Source organism: Suricata suricatta, chromosome 1 (assembly GCF_006229205.1).
Source record: "Suricata suricatta isolate VVHF042 chromosome 1, meerkat_22Aug2017_6uvM2_HiC, whole genome shotgun sequence".
Lineage (NCBI taxonomy): Eukaryota > Metazoa > Chordata > Mammalia > Carnivora > Herpestidae > Suricata > Suricata suricatta.
Window position 1 is genome coordinate 110,841,422 of NC_043700.1, and position 18,214 is coordinate 110,859,635.

At 33.8% G+C, this 18,214-nt stretch overlaps 1 protein-coding gene and 1 long non-coding RNA gene across 7 annotated transcripts in view; one reads left to right on the forward strand and one right to left on the reverse strand.

Moving 5' to 3' along the window:
- TET2 (tet methylcytosine dioxygenase 2) overlaps positions 1-18,214 on the reverse strand; it is a 130,972-nt gene that overhangs the window by 94,471 nt on the left and 18,287 nt on the right. The gene's annotated exons all lie outside the window — the stretch shown is intronic.
- Positions 5,137-17,899, forward strand: LOC115294571. Its single transcript, XR_003909967.1, has 2 exons — positions 5,137-5,247; positions 16,324-17,899. It is a non-coding gene; the product is annotated as an uncharacterized LOC115294571 (long non-coding RNA).

Below are 18,214 nucleotides of genomic sequence, written 5' to 3' on the forward strand. Positions count from 1 at the left end.
AACATTAAGGAAAACAGAACAAAATTATATATTTGCCCCCCTGTTTTATGCTAAAAATACTAATACAAAACTTAAATAGTATAATAATAGATTCTTTTTACTCAGAGCTTATCAGAACTTTAGCTGTTAGTCCCTTGAAGTGATATCAGATTTTTATCTATCCTTTGAGGTACTCAGGACACCGGTGCCCTTGGTTCAGAATGGTGTAAGCAGGCTTAGTGGTTCTGCTAAGGGTTGGCACAAGATCAAGAGTCCTAGAAAAAAGAGTGTCACTACGACGAGTTATCTGGTTGGCTGGAAACCAGCTGGCAAACTATCACGGAGAACACAAAGTTCCACTTTTCTATGCCCCAAACAGCCCCCTTAAAAAAGTAACCACCCCAACGATTACAATGTACATCCACAAGAGACCACAAGTCTCTTGTCACAACACAGTTCCTCAACAGTTCATGATCCTGGTGCTGTTCAGTTTGGGAAAATCTGCAATATAGTAACATTCAGAAATCAAAAGAGTGATGACTCATGTGCTGGGTACCTGTTCTGAAAGAAAAGTTTGATACTAGTTTGGGTATTTGTAAATATTCTCAAAGAAAGTGCAAAACACTGTCAGCTTACACATGGAGTTTTCCCTCTGACCTGATACATTGAGATTATACAAAAAAAAAAAAAAAAATCACCTAGAAGACAAAAGAGAATGAACATGAAGGCAACTACTGAAGACAAAGGTTAAAGAGCCATAAGGGAAAAAATAATCTAAGAGGGAAAGCCTATGAGTACGTTTAAACATTCTCATTCCCATACACATATCCACATTTTTATTTTAATGAAATAAACCTCAAGGTCAAAGTTGTAATCTTTCTGAGGAAAATGTGGTTCCAAGACAGATTTTTGTTACCTAAATAAAGTCTATTCTGGTATATTTAATCTTCACAAACCATTTATTGTGTTTTAAAAGGATAATATCTACTTTCTATTTTCTAGAATGTAGATTAAAAAACAATGACAATAAAAATTGCTAAGATTTATTGAATGCATTCTTAGTCATTCAATCTTCAATATATTATTAGCTGTGTCTCTTAGCACACACTTTGTAGGTGGCAGGCTTCCAGAGCTTGGGCTCTTGGCTACCATGCTTCATGACTTCTGACCAGCTCAGAAGAGATTCAATGAAGGAAACATTTCATTTTGGTGCAGGGGAGATTATTCGTATTTCAAACTCTAGAAGCAGACACTTTCTCTCAAAATCAAAGTAAAACTTTTCTCCGTAAACCAATTACTCTACCTAGAAACATGTATATATCAATATAAGCTATGCACTGTATATAGAAATCTTTCATTAGGGCCTTAAATTTTCTCCTTTCAATCACTGATCAAAAGTCATTAATATTTGATCACAAACTATGTTTATCCTGCTGGATCTAGCCCTTCCTTTCCCCTTGGTGCTACCTGTCCATCTTCACTGCATGTCTCTTCAAAGCTTCTAGCAATAGGTGTTTCCTTCTGCTGTGATGCCGCTTCAGCTGCTCCCCTGCTCAAATATGATCCTCCTCCAGGTCTAAATGGAGTCACACTGGACTTCACTGAACAGCAGGTAATGGACCTCAGCAGGATATGCCCATAAAATGGTTTTCCTCCTCCACCACCCCCCCACTCCCTCTGCAAGTACATGATCCCAATTGTATGGTGCCCAAAGGGAAGTGCTATTTCAGAATGTCAGCTACTTGGCAGTAATGACTCCTCTACTAATACTTTAAAAAAAAAAATCACGACAGCAGTTAAAACTCTAAAAAGAAAACTAAAGGAAGCCCTCATGCGTATTTACTCCTTGCACTTCCTAACAGAGACAAAGTGGTGACTCCAAGGAAAAATTCAGTAAGCCTTTAAAAAACAAATTCCACTATGTTAAAAACAACTATACACCAAACAAGATTGTTTCTAATCAACAATCTTTAAATATCTAAAACTGCCAAACAAGGTTGAAGTATTAGGCAGCAGTTGTAAATTGTTTGGCACAGTATTTCCACTGCACAAAGAAATTATTTAAGAACCGATGACAGTGGGACATCTGGGTGGCTCACTTGGTTACACACCCACTCTTGATTTTAGCTCAGGTTGTGATCTCATGGTTTGTGAGACTGAGCTCCACGTCGGGTACTGCACTGACAGTGCAGAGCCTGCTTGGGATTCCTTTTCCCTCTCTCTACCCCTCCCCCATGCATGTATGCTGTCATAAATATATAAGTAAATAAATAAATAAATCTTTTTTAAAAAAGAACCAATCACAGAAATGTAGAGGCGCAGACATAAATTCATTTGGCATTCCATGTACATTATCAAATCAGTTTATATACCTTCCAGAAACAAACAAAAAGTTATGATGAACTAGATAGATATTTTTGAAAACCAAAATGGAGACACCAAATTAGAAGACAACATCGTATAAATATCAAATAGAAAATAACCTATGTATAAATTCTTGCATCTGAAATGAAAAAATTTTATGACATTCTGACACTTGCTAATACTTGACTTGTTTGGTCCAAGACTAGGCTATTATAAACTAATAGAAGTGTGCCCAATGTCTTAACTCTGAAAAGCCAATAGAGAATGTGGTTTACAATTCTCTGTAACAGAATTACCATTCCTAACATCCAACCATTTTGGGGATCCTGTCTAGAAATTTCATGTAGTGAACGAGAGAAAAGAGGTAAAGAAAAGCATGTGTACTTATTTAATGTCTCATCTGTCACTTCCTTTTTTCTTCTCACACAGAGCTTTGAGAGTTGGCAATTGGGCAATAATTTTACTGGGAGCTAGGTTTTAAGCTGAATCTCAAGAGAAACTTCTCTCCCATAACCCTTATAAACCCATGAACAAACTAAGGAAGTTGGAAGATGGAAGATATAACAAAAGTATAAATCCATCTCAGGTTTTAATTTTGACATTAATCCTCCATCATTTCATGATCTTGAGCCATTCATTTGAGGAAAATGAGAAATAGAGAAGTCTATAGCATACTGAATTATATTATCTCTGTTCCAAATCAGGTTTAGGCTTTATGATTCTATGATTCAGATACTATCTAACTTCATATGGATGGAACAAATACATGTATTTTTAAAAAGAAGGCATAATAAATAAATCTAAGGTTACAATATGTAACATAAGCAAGAGTCACAATGCTTATTATTGATTCCAAGGAAATTTTTCCATTCCTTTAGATACAGCAATTTCATGTTATAAACTGATGTAATGAATTTTTCAGAGTAATGAAGCTATGACCATGGTTCATTTAGAGTCAATTGCTAATTACATCCATTTATAACAGCCATAGATTGAAGATCAATAACTTGGTAGACTGTAAGTGCTTTTTAAAAAACTGTTGCAAATCTGCAACATTAACCTAGATATCTTTAAAATGAGTTCATTCCCCTTACTTTTTAGTAAAATTATTAGGTAGATACCAACCCCATCTTACCATTTGTTTTAGGACAGATGGAAAGTAAAGGGATAAAATTTTAAATCATTAATTATGATAGAAATTATTCAATAGCCCAAAGAATATCTTCATGTAAAAATGCTAGAAGTCATATGGGCTATGTGAGCTAAGGTTTAAAACCATTACATTAATAACACCAAAACAAACATCAAAGGATCAATGAGAAAAATTCAAATGGTTGATGATATGACAAACTTCGTATAAAATGAAATTTTATACTATATATAAAACTGCCAACACTTGATTTATTACTATTTGTAAAAAACAATATTGCTTCAGCTATAATAATGTCTACATTTTGCATTCTAAAAATTTAAAGGAAATTTTATCAAGTCTTATTTCTAATTAAACGCAAAGAAAGGAGAATTGAAACTCCACAAATTTCTCAAAGATACTAACTTTATTTTGTTCCTTAAAATGGAATATTACATTAAAAAGATTTCAGAACATATAGGAAAACTCTGAAGCTAAGCTTACTAGGACTGTTAAAAACAAATTATTCATTTTGCAAAACTGAAGGGTCACTAAGATGATATATAATACTTTTATCATAAGATCTTCTTAAAAAGTTTATTAATGGTCAAGTTAAGACAAATAAATGATGATTCTCTTGCCATGGACATGAGAAGTAACAAAAATATTTACAGCTGGTATGTTAAAACATGGGTCATAGTGCTGGAAGAGGGTTCTAGGGTCTGCCTACAGGTCATATACTATTATACTAGTTACATGATTGTGGGGAGGTCCAGGGAGTCATGCAAAGAGAGTCACAGTATCTTAGGGAAGAATTCTCTGGCTACCCTGGAAATATTTCAGTAACGATTAGCATAGCCACATTCATGTACACCTGCTGCATAGCGGCTCTAGCTGTTTGTATAATTCTTAAATACACATTTAAAAAAGCATTAAGCAATTCTTTAAGTGTTTGCAAATCTACTACTTGTTGTTGGATAAAATGTTAACTATTAATTTTAGTAGTTAGCAAGCAACCTCATAGGGGAAGGAATGTGAACTTAAAGGTGAAAATTGTTTTACTTTTTAATTTTCAAAATGAAATGAAAATTATAATATATTGTATAACATTATAAAATTATTAAAATTGAAAATATGAGGTTAAACCTTCAAATAATGACCAGGATAGAATTTAAATATTTTTCTCCCTAAATAAAGAAGATCTTTAGAATGAAAAGCTGTAATCACACTTAAGGCTGGAGAGTCACAGAAATGAATGAGAAGCTCAAACAGATACTTAAATAACAAAATTTTGACATAAGTTTTTCACCAAGTTATCATGTTCATATGTTCATATTAAATAGGATTTACATATATTCAATTTTCTGGAGATAAAGTTCAACTATTGCTACTTGGTATAGTTGGTCTCTTAGGAATAAGCAAAATCATAATAAGGAAGAAATAGCAGCATAATTAAAAATCATTTGATACAATGTTACAGAGACGTAGGAGGTAGTCTATATAGAACTGCATTAAGAAAGTGTTTTAAATCATTTTTTATTTGCTAGATCTTTTAGATGGAATACGTACATCTAAATAGCATGAATTTGTTGTTTATTGTCCTCTTGTTGAAAGGGATTAAAGTCACCTAGCAACCTCTGTGTTGTAGAAACCAAAATAGAATAGTTGGTTGTCTATTACCAATTCATCTAAAACAGAAGAGTGCAAGCAAGTAGAAAAGCACTGTTTGTGCTATGTTATGGTGTTCTGATGCATACTTTTCATCACATGACAAGGTAAAAATCAAGAAATTCTCAGGAAAAAATCTCCTATAAAAGTATATTAAGTGTTACTAAATTTAGAGCTTTCAAATCTCAACCAGACAAACATGTATCACACAACTCTGAAAACTAACAGAAGACTTAACTGGAGTATACTGATCATGGTTTAGAGAAGGGGACTAATAAGTAATGCAAACTTTGTTAAGGGCTTTAAAATATTCTAGGTAGAAACAGAGACGGGCATTATAATAATTTATAGAAGCAAAGACTTTATTTTTGAACTTATCGTTTACAGAGGCAAACAAAGAATGAAAATTAAAGTAGGACACGAGGTAGTGAGGGAAAGCAACATGGAGGAAAAATATAAGGATTTGCATTATAAAGAATAATCAGAGGATAATATCAATTAGAATGTGAAATACTATTTGAGATAATGGAATGATAGTAAAAGATAGAGGTTTATATTTCAGAAAGGTTTTTGAGTGTCACTTCAGAGTGCAGGAAATAAGCTCTACAATAAACATAACTTAGCTCCTATTAAAACAAAGAAACTATATATTTTAAAAGAGCTCAATAATTATTTGTTACATGTATTTTATATATGTAAATGTATAAGAGCAGAAAAGAGGAGATACATGAGAAGTTCTACTTTCCTCTATGCAGTAATGACTGAGGTTTTGGAATGTGGGGCAACATTTCTAGATTATGAAAGTAAAGTCACCATTTTTAAATCATCACGAAGCAAAGTGGGGTTTGGGGGAAAAGAAGCGACTGACTTTGCCTTCAGAAAAAAAAAATGTCTGGAAAAAGTCTGTTGTGCCAAGTTGACACAGGCTCATAGACCATGGAAATCAATATGGAAGGTCCTGATTCTTCACTGGTTCTAAGTAGATGAGAAGGTAAATGAAAAGTGGAACCTCTAACTCCTTATACTTGGAGATACGGAAGTATCATTTCTAAGAAGGGTCAATTGTCAGCTGACCAGAAAGACATACCTACTCTAAGCTCCAAGAATGAACCAGTAAAGAAGAGAAGGAAAGCAAATGAATAACCATTAGTATATGCCTGTTATTTCAGCTCAGTTGGCCACTAAAAACCAGATATACTGCATGCTAAAAACCTGTTTCATTTTGAGAAAGATGAGTAATACTGAAGAACTTAATAGTGAGATAAACTTAATCAGGTCTCACCAGGAATGTAGCTGCTTTACAGAACCTTACTGCAGACAGTCTTATAGTGGGATGCCAATCTTCCCTTCAGCAAGTGCCAATGAAATGACTTAACACTCCAGGTTTACACCAGGTCAGTGTACACAGGTCATGTCCAGAACCATGAATGAAGTCATGCTCTATCAGAAAGCAGGTCAGAGGTGACATAAATCATGTAAGTGTAAAAGCTGACTAAAAATAAGTTTCTATGATAAGCAGTCATTTCCTAAATGAAGAAGATATATTCCCTTCATTTTTTGAGTGATGGGACAGGGATCCTCACATAAAACCAAACAATCTTTTTCATCTTCAACACTGAGAAAAGGCATGAATCTATAGGTACATAAATTTGGCTGGTAGTCTTTGATGTACCAAAGGCACTGAATGAAGTCACTTGAATTATGCCTATCGACTGCCTCTGGGCATCCCCTACCTCCTCTTCCACTTGCCTTCTTATAAAGGACTAGTGTTGTTAAGTAGGGTTGTAGGCGAATTAAGAAGGAGATTCAATTACTTTTCCTTAACTTCGTGTTGGAAAACTGAGTGACTTGAAATGAAACATTACAGCTGTCCATAATAAAGAGAACACATACTTGTATTGCCTAATTCATTTTCTTTTTATCAGTTTAAAGGGTCTTTTTTTTCAGGTTGCTTTGTATGTTTTAATTAATAAGCTTTACTTTTTTAGGGAAAATTCAGGTTCACTCTAAAATTTAGGAGAAAGTACAGAGTTGTCATACACTTCTGTCCACACACATGCACAATCTCCCTATAAACATCCCCCACCAGAGTTGTACATTTATTATGACTGATGAACATACATTGATAAATCATTATTACCGAAAGTCCATAGTTTACATTAGGGCTCACTCTAGAGTAGTTTCACTATACTAAAAATCCTCTATACTGTGCTTATTCATCCCTTCTTACCCCCTAATCTGTGAAAAACACTGATCTTTTTGCTAGCTCCATAATTTTACCTTTTCCAGAATGTCCTACAACTGGTTTCAAACAGAATGGCTTATTTAGTAATATGCATTTGAGTTTCTTTCATATTTCTTTATGGTTTGACAGCAATTTTGTTTTATTTTTTTTGTGTGTTTTATTTTAGTGCTGAACTAAAATTCCATTGTCTGGCTACCAAAGTTTATTTATTCATTCACTCACTGAAACATAGTTTTGAGAACTAGGAAAAAAGCTACATGGTGTATGGAAATCTACAGCATGTGCAGGTTTTTGGGTAGACATAACTTTTTAACTCCTTTGGGTAAATATCAAGGAGTGCAATTGCTGGATTGTATGATAAGAGTAAGTTCAATTTTGTGAGAAACTGGCAAACTTTCTTCCACAGATGCTGTACCATTTTGCATCCCCAGCAAGGAAGGCTTTTTGTCACTCCACATCCTTACCAGCATTTGGTGTGTCAGATACGTAGTAGGATATCATTGTTGTTTTAATTTAAAATTCCCTAATGCGGTATGATGTTGAATATCTTTCACATGCTTACTTGCATTGCTACATCTCCTTTGGTGAGGTATCTATTCAGGTTTTTACCCATTTAAAAAATTATGTTCATTTTTTAAAAATGTTGAGAATTTGAGGTATACTTTGTATATTTTGGATAACAGTCCTTTATCAGATCAGTGTTCTGTAAATAATTTCTCCCAGTCTGTGACTTGTATTCTCACTCGCTTGACATTGACTTTAGCAGGGCAGAATTTTTTAATTTTAAAGAAGTTCAGCTTAAAAATTATTACTTTCATGAATCATGTCATTGGTGTTGTATCTAAAAAGTCATTGTCATATCTAAGCTCATCAATTCTCCTATGCCATCTCTAGGAGTTTTATAGTTTTAAATCTTGCATTTATGTCTATGATCCATTTTGAGTTAATTTTTGTTTAAAGTGTAAGGTTTGTGTCTAGATCCATGTTATTGCATGTGGATGTCCAGTTGTTTTCAACCATTTGCTGAAAAGATTACCTTTACTTTTATTATACAGTCTTTAGCCTTTGTAAAAAGTCAGTTGACTATATTTATGTGGATCTATTTCTGGGCTCCCTGTTCTGTTCTACTGATCTATTTTTTCAATCCTTTCACCAATACCACACTGTATTGATTATTGCAGCTTTATAATAAGACTTGAAGTTGTGTTGGTCCTCCAACTTTACTCTTCTCCTTCAATACTGTGTTTGAATATTGATTGAATTTTCTGCCTCTCTATATAAACTTTATAATACATTCATTATATTCATATATATTGGGATTCTGACTGAAATTGTGTTGCATCTATAGATCAAGTTGGGAAGAATTGAAACCTTGACAATATTGAGTCTTCCTATCCACAAACATGGACTCTCTCTCCACTTTTTTAGATATACTTCATCAGAATGCTGTAGTTTTTCCTCATACAGATGTTGTACCTATTTTGTCAAATCTGTACCTAAGCACCTCATTTGGGGGGATTCTAATGTAAATGGTAATGTGATTTCAACTTCAAGTTCCACTTGCTCATTGTTGATATGAAGGAAAAGTGATGGACTTTTGTATATTAACCTTGTACTCTGTGAGCTTGCTGTAATTGCTTATCAGTTGCAGGAAAAATTTTTTGTTGATTATTTCAGGTTTTCTACATAGGAGATCATTTCATCTGGAGACATTTTTATTTCTTCTTTTCTGACTTTTATACCTTTTATTTCCTTACCTTACCTAACTAGGACTTCCATTATTATGCTGAAAAGCAGTAAAAAGAGGGGACATCCTTGTTTTTGATCATGAGATAATTTTGTTTACCATTAACTGTGATGTTAGCTGTAGGCTTTTTGTAGATGTTCTTTATCATGTTGAGGAAGTTTCCCTCTAGTCTTAGTCTGCTGAGTGATTTTCATCATGAATAGGTTTTGGATTTTGTGAAATGCGGTTTTGTTTTTGTTTTTGTTTTCGCATCCATGGATAGGACGATGTAGTTTTTCTTCTTCTAGCCTGTTAATGTGATCAATTCATTAACTCTTGCCAGTTGGACCAACCTTGCATACCTGACATAAATCTAACTTAGTCATACTGCATGATTCTCTTGTATATTGTGGGATTTGTTAATGTTTTGTTAAGGATTTTTGCATCTGTGTTCATGAGAGATACTGTTCTGTAGTTTTCTTGTAATGTCTTTGTCTAGTTTTGTTTTAGAGTAATGTTGTCCTCAGAATGAGTTAGGGAGTATTTCTGTGAAAGAGATTATAGAGAATTGTATTTCTTCCTTAAGTGTTTGACAGAATTCACCAGTGAACCTATATGAGTCTTATGCTCTTTTTTGGAAGGTCATTAATTATGGATTCAATTTCTTTAATAGATACAATCCTATTTAAGTTTTCTACTTCTTGTGTGAGTTTTGGCAGATTGTGCCTTTAAGAAATTGGTCCTTATAATCTAATTTACCAAATTTGTGCACATAGAGTTGTTCTTTTATTATCCTTTTAATGTCCATGAGATCTGTACTGCTGTCCCCTCTTTTATTTCTAATATTAGTAATTTGTGTCTTTTTATCTTATTAACTGGCTAGAGGCTCATCTATTTTATTTTTTCAAAGAAATACCTTGTTTTGTTGATTTTCTCCACTAGTTTTCATTTTCATTGATTTTTGCTTTAATTTTTAATTTTTTCTACTTATTTTAGATTTAATTTGCTTTTTCTAGTTTCCTAAAATAGAAGCTTAGATTACTGATTTTAGATCTTTTCTAGTATATGCATTCAATGCTATAAATTTCCCTACAAGCCCTATTTTCACTGCATCACACAACTTTTGATAAGTTTTATTTTCATTTAGTTCAAAAAATTTTCAGATTTATAATAACTTTAATTGCACCTTTTTTTTTTTTTTAACACTGTGGTCTGAGGTCCTCAGACAGTGAAATTCTGACAGCAAGAAATCACAAAAAATGAAGCAGACAGTAAAAATATAAGTAGTACTGGAACTGCATGACAAATCAGTATCAACTAGAGTAGTTCAAAATATTTTTATAGATCTTGTGATTTCCTCCTTGACCCATGTGCTATTTGTAAGTATGGTGTTAAATCTCCAAGTATTTGGGATTTTCCAATGATCTATTATTGATTTTTGGTTTAATTCCCTTGTGGTCTATGAGCATGCACTGTATAATTTCTTTTCTTTAACTTGTTAATGTATGTTTTATAGCCCTAAGTGTGGTCTGTGTTGGTTAAATGTTCCATGAGAGCTTGAAAAGAACATGTAATCTGCTGTTGTTGGGTGACGTAGTCCATAGATGTCAATTATATCCAATTGATTGACAGTGCTATTGAGCACAACTATACTCTTACTGACTGTCTGCCTGCTGGATCAGTCCACTTCCAACAGAGGAACATTAAAGTCTCCAATTATAATAGTGGATTCATCTGTTTCTCCTTGTAGCTCTATCAGTTTTTGCCTCATGTATTTGACACCGTTGTTAGATGCATGCACATTAAGGACTGTTATGTCTTCTTGGAGTGTTAACTTCTTTATCACTAAGCAATCTTTTTATGGCTGATAGCTTTCTTTGCTCTGAAGTCTGCTCTGTTTGAAATTAATGCAGTTACCCCAGCTTTTCTTTTGATCAGGGTTGACATGGTATATATTTCTCTCTCTTCACTTTTTTTTTTAAATGTTTATTTCAGTGAGAGAAAGAGAGAGAGTAGGCAGGAGTCAGCGAGCAGGGGAGGGGCAGAGAGAGGGAGACAGAATTCAAAGCAGGCTCTAGGCTCCTAGCTGTCAGCACAGAGCACGACATGGAACTCAAACTCACAAACTGCAAGATTGAGCCTAAGTCAGATGCTTAACTGACTGAGCCACCCAGGTGCCCCTCTATCCCTTCACTTTTAACCTGCATTTGTCTTTATATTTATGGTAAGCATCTCTTAGATAATATGTAATTGGGTCTTGTTTACTTGATCCACTCTATCTCTTTTAATTAGTGAATTTAGATCATTGATACTTAAGGTGATTATTGATATAGCTGATTAATATCTGTCATATTTATTACCGCTTTCTAATTATTACCTTTGGCCTTTGTTCCTATTTTTGTCTTCCATACTCTTTCTCTCTTTTATGTTTTTAATTGAGCTTTTTAAAAAATGTTTATTAATTTTTGAGAGAGAGAAGAGCAAGGGAGGGGCAGAGAGAGAGAGAGAGAGAGATGAGACAGAAACCCAGGCAGGCTCCATACTAACAGCCAGTGCTCAAACTCACACACTGTGAGATCATGACCTGAGTCAAAACCAAGAGTCAGACACTTAACTGATTGAGCCACCAAAGTGCCCCTAATTGAGCTTTTTATGTTTCCTTTTTTAATTCTTTCTTAGCATAGTAGTTATACTTCTTTTTAAACTTTCTTTAGTGAATGCCCTTGAGCTTGCAATATACATTTACAACAACCCAAGTTCACTTTGAAATAATGCTATGCCACTTCCTGAGTAATGCAAGTACCTTAAAATAACAAAATATTCTTAATTTCTCCTTCTGTCTCTTTATCATTTCTGTCATTTATTTCACTTATACACTCAGTGTACTGTTATTTCAAATGAACTGTTATATGTTAGAATTAACAAAATAAATTAAAAAGATATTATTTTACCTTCAGCTATTTATTCTTCAGTGTTCTTCCTTGCTTTATGTTGACCCTAGTTTCTGATCTATGTCATTTTCTTTGTCTATGAAGATTTTTTTAAAACATTTCTTGCAAGAAAATCTACTGTTAACGAATTCCCTCAATTTTTGTTTTTTTCTGAGAAAAGTCTTTATTTCTCTTTCATTTTTGCAAGATAATTTCAGAGGGGACAGCATTCTAGATTGGTGGAGTTTTTTCTCTCAGCAATTTAAATGTCTCCCTCTACTCTCTTCTTGGTTGTATGGTGGCCCAGGAGAGGTCATATATAATTCTTATCTTTGCTCCTCTATAGGTGGAGGTGTAGTTTTCTTCTGGTTTATTTCAAGAATTTTTATCTTTGATTTCAGAAGTTTGAATATGATATGCCTCCATCTAGTGTTTTGCTTTTTTTGTTTTTGATTTTGTTCTTGGTATTTATCCTACTTGGTATTCCCTGAGTTTCCTGGATCTGTGGTTTGGTGTCTTACATTAACTTAGGAAAATTCTCATTCATTACTGCTTCAAATATTGCTTCTATTCCTTTCTCTTCTTCTTCTCATAACGTCTGTATCACATCTTTTATAATTGTTTTCCCCCTTTAATTTTTCTCTTTGTCAGTTTTAGAAGCTTCCAATCATAGTCTCAAGCTCAGAGATTCCTTCCTTAGTTGTATCCAGTCTACTAATGAGTCTAACAAGATATTTTTCATTTATTTATTTTTGATCTCTAACATTTTTCTTTCTTAAAATTTCCATCTCTCTGCTTATGTCTGCATCATGTTCTTGCATGATGTCTACGCTTTTCATGAAAGCCCTTCATATATTAACCACAGTTTTAAAAAATTCTTGGTGTAACAGTTTCAACATTCCTGCCATATTTGATTCTAATACTTGTTCAGTCTCTTTGAGCTATTTTTGTCTTTTAGTATGCCTGGTAATTTTTTGTTGTAAGGTAGACAAGATGTGTTGAGGAAAAGGAACTGTGGTAAAGAGACCTTCAGTAATGTCGTGGTAAGGTGTGGAGGGATGGGGAACATTCTGCTGTCCTATGAATAGGTTCCACCTCAGTCTTTTGGTCAGCCTGTGCCACTGGACTTTGAACTTCACCAGTGCTTCTCAGTGCCAACCACTCCCTCCTTACATAGGATAGGATAGCTGGAGGGGTCTGGAGGTATATATTCCCTTTCTCCTACACAGAAGGTGAGAGGGAGCTAATGTTGGAAACCTGCCCTTCCCCCAGGTATTTTAGGCTCTATAGTTCCTTTTGAAATAGTTTCTTTTGAAAGACCTTGTAAGAAGAACAGAATGTTCTGGCATGTTTCAAAATGGTTCATCTCTCTCCCTAATGAAGTACAAGGGACTTTCCTCTGATATTTACTGAAGGTACCTGGTAGATCACCTGGAGGTAAAACTCATGAAGCGGGGGGGCATCCCCATACCTGTGTCCCCTGGGATTTTTACTCTATGCCTTATCCATACTGAGCCTCCAGCAATTTGTTTTATAGTTCAGGTTTTTCTACCCTGGCACTAGTTTCTGTGGATGTTTCTACTTCTGTGGGTTTCTGCTCTGATAAGTTATGGTTCTCTGTATTTGCCTGTCTCTCCACTTTTGGGGGCAGTGGTTTGCCCTGTGACCTCACTTCTCTGACAGAGCTAAGAAGAGTTGTCAATTTTTTCAGTTTGTTCAGCTTTTTACTTGTTGCGATAGTAAACTCCTTACATGTTAAAGTGGAAATTGGAAATCTCAGGGGTTTTTAAAAATATTTTTTTAACTTTTTAACCATATGTAATTCTACTAATATATCAAGTCTTTTTTTTCTAAATATGTATTAGAAAATCCTAGTGACTATAAATTCTGTGTGTGTAGTGAGCCATTTCTCAAAAAGGGCTCTTAAAATGTACAAATCATTTCTGTAAGAAGAAAACAGTGGTAAAATATTTAAAAACCTATCAAATAAGGTGTAGGGTTACCATGGTTATGTATATAGACTTGCTCTTTTCTCTTTGATATCCCTAAAATTGTATTCATATATGTACCATAGTGATAGAACAAATTGCAGTTCTAGGTGACAATGGAATTAGCACGTCAAATTCATAATTATAATAATTTTGTCAATGTGTATTTTGAGAAAGAGGTTTATTGTCCTTTAAAGTCACTGCTACCTACCATTATGAAATGATGCTGAGTTGACTCTGAAACAATGTAGGGGTTGGGGTGCCGATCCTCTGCACAGTCAAAAATCTATGTATAGCTTTTTACTTCTCAAAATTTAACTATTAATAGCTACTCCTGACCAGAAACCTTACCAATAACATAAGCAGTCAACACATACTTTGCATATGTGTTATGTGCTATATTCTTACAATAAATTTAAAGAAAATATTAATAAGAAAATCATATGGAAGAGAAAATACATTTATATTACCATACTGTATTTATTTTTGAAAAAAAGTCTCTGTATAAGTGGACCCAAGCAGTTCAAACCTGTGTTGTTCAAGGGTCAACTGGAAAATTTTTATAAGCATGAGTAAAATGTTTTATATTTCCATATATACATTTACTGTCAGTCAATGTTTCATTAAACTGAAGTCCTGAAAAAGTCAAGATTTTTCATAACCAGTATTAATTTGTTAAATTATAATCCTAGCTATACACCAGTTTGCTTAGAGGAATTATCCTAATAGTAGCCTGACCTCAAAGATATCTCTATTTACCTAGTATTAATATCTGAATAAATGGACTTCTGCATTCACTGAGCAATAGAGAAAATAAATCAGCAAACTTCTTTGGACACATCAACTTTTCATTCTCAAACAAATCTGTCGTTTTCAAAACTAGATTTTATTCCCTTTACTTACTAAAATGACTCATTATTTTCTTATTTTTCAATCAACTTGATTTTTTCTTAAAAGATTAACCAGGAACTTATTACTTTAGTATACTATATGCAGTATGTAGCAATTTTATGTACCTTTTCCTTTAAGGATTAAAGATAGGTAAAATTTTTATCCTTTGGCTTGGCACGCAGGAGTGAACATCCTTCTTAAAAAACAAAATCTATATTCTTAACAGGGCTGAGAAGCAGAATTCTTTTTCATAGCTATTCTCTGAAGGAATATTTAAGGTTTAGTTAATGGAAATAAGACCAAAGTAATTTTGCTCTCTATTCTATCAGAAAAGCATTATCAATGTATAACAAGATAGTAGTAGCATAGCCAACTTACAAAAAACTGTTAATTGCCCCATCAGATTCATTATCGAAAATATATCATCTAGTAGAATAATTCTGATGAATACTCTTTCCCTCACTTAAAGATTTTTTTTTTTAATTGGACAGAGAGTTCATCAGTTTCACATCTTAGGTCCACAAATATTCTCACATTATGAGAAACACTACTGAAAGTAAAAAGAGTAACTGTAAGAAACCATGAATTCAACCTTAATAGTTTTGAAATGTTTCTCCTAAATATACAGACATTTGAATGTAATACTATTTTTTCCTTGAAAGGAAATAATAATGTAGTCATTTACAAAATGCAATAAAACAAATTAACATCAGCAATATGCTACAAGTAGTCACATATACTACATATCTACTATGCTGAATTTTAAGTTCAGTGAAATTTCAAAAAAATTTGTCCAAGTCTTTCATTCAATAAATGATGAAGTTGTAAACTTCCTGCCCAGAATCACATGAAAAGTCAAAGCCTCATTTAAAGTCAACAATGTCTTTTTGCAATACAAAATATCCAATAATTTTGTTTGGCCTCTGAGAAATGCTATTATGGAGATATGGAGATGATAAGCCTTGAAAGAAGGTTAGAAAACAGATTTCCAAAACAAGTAAAGACAAGCATATGAAAATGAATAATGCAATCTGAAAGAGTCTAGTCTATCTCTGTGGGTCTGTCCTCAAGCATGAATGCTGTCTTACCTGTTCCAACATCGTAGGTATCACACTGTACTTTTCACAATATAGAGGTAGATATAATACTGGCAGCATGAACCAATGTCCTTTATCAAAAAGCAGTTGCAGCTCAAGAGCTGAATCTTGCACTCACTATAGAATTTAAATATTTCAGAAGATGACTCACTAAGTTATACTGTTTAAAACTTTTTGGACCTCTGATTTTTTTTCATTTTCCTGCCATTATTTGAAGAATAGAATATCAATAAGGGATTACTGGTTTCTCTTACCTGGTTATATATTATGATGTCAAAAACTCATTAATCAATTCTCTGATTTCAGAAAGTCCTCTATGCTTGGAAGAAAAGTAAAGAAGGAGCTACTCTACCTATTTGTACTTCATTTCACCAGTATTGAGTAGAATATTACTCATTCTAGGTTTCACATGCTACCAAGTCTTTGGAATAATGAGAAATCTCTGGGAGTACTTGCTCTGCATTCAACAAATATAAATTGTAGCTTTTAATGTTCCAGGAAGTATGCTAGACACTAAACAAAACTATGCTAGACATTGAACAAAACAGAAGTAGAACACCTGTCATGGGGCTTACAAATCAAACTCAAATACTGTAGGGTTTTGAAACTTTAACAATAAATACAATAACAGCAGCAAGAAAAATACACTCCAAATATTATGGATTCATTTTAGCCATATTTAAAGTGAATAAAGAAGGTATTTCAAAACCAATATAAGCCATATCTATGAAGAATCATCTAACTGTAACTATTTTTCACTATGAAATAAATGCCAAGTTTTCTTGACCCAGAACTAAGGAACTAACCAAATATTATCTCATCATGGGAGAAGATACTGAGAGATATTGGAAACAGTTCTAGTTCTTGTTGCCCAGAAGGGAGTTGATATACAACCGAAAGCAAGGAAGCAAAATGAAGAACATAGGCAGTGCTCATCTTTCAGGAGGCTTGAGCTCCAAAGTCTATTTATAAATCAGTTGTTTAAAATGTAGTTTTGCAAATCATACTTATATTTTGCAGTAGGCACAAAAGGCTCTTTAACACACAATATAACTGAATACTATTCAATTACAATAACATCAGAAAGTGAGGTTGCCAACATACACGGTATTGTAGCTACAAATATTTCCTTGCACCCTGAGCTCCTGGGATATTGTCTCAGTGAAGGCACATGGACCCCAAGGCCTAATTTCACCTATCTGTGCTCAATGGATACTTTACTTTCTGATGGGAAGGAATAAGGAGAGAAAACACAACACTGGTAGCCTTATGAGAAAAGCAGTAAAAAATAAATTTATATCATTACCATTGTGCTTTCACTATTTTTATCCACTCATACATTCACCAAATATTGGTTGAGTGCCTACCACTGCCAGCCATGGCTCTGTGTGCTGAAGCTATATGTCAGTGATCAAAAAAAAAAAAAAAAAAAAAAAAAAAGAAATGCTTCTGCTCTCACAAAACTCACACCTACTGGAGGAAGCAAACAAGAAATGACTTTTTTTAAAAGCAGGAAAAAAAAAACTAATTCTAGGCAAAGTGATGACAATTTTAAGAAAGAAAACAAGGCACGGTAAGAATGGCAGTTTTATTAGACAGAATGGTTAGGGAATGTGTCTCTGAAAAAGTAATGCTTAAAGAGAGAACACAAAAGAAACAACACATGTGGATATCTGAAGGAAGGGTGTTCCATGAAAAGGGAACAGAAAGTGCAAAAACATGCAGAAAGGTTGCTGGGACAGCAAGAAAGCCATGAAGGTGAGCAAGAGAGAACGGCCATTTACCAAAATGTGAACAGTGGCCGATTACCTGACACTTCATGGGCCATGGAAAGACTTTGGCTTTTATTTTTAAATAAATGGGGATCCACCAATGGTTTTAAGCAGAGGCAAGATCTGACTCAATTTTTAAATGATCACTTGAATTTCTGTGTTTGGGTATAAGACCAAGGTAAGGTGAGGAGGGAGCAAAGCCGGAAGTAGAGAGACCCATTATGATTATACTGGGGAAAAAAATATTCAAAGTAAGACAGCATGATGGTTTCAGAGTGTGTGGAAATGATGGGACATAGATTTAGGACATATTTCAAAGGTAGAATTAAGAGATACTGTTTAGTTGATGAGGGCACTTGTTGGGATGAGCACTGGGTGTTGTATGGAAGCCAGTTTGACAATAAATTTAAAAAATAAAATAAAAT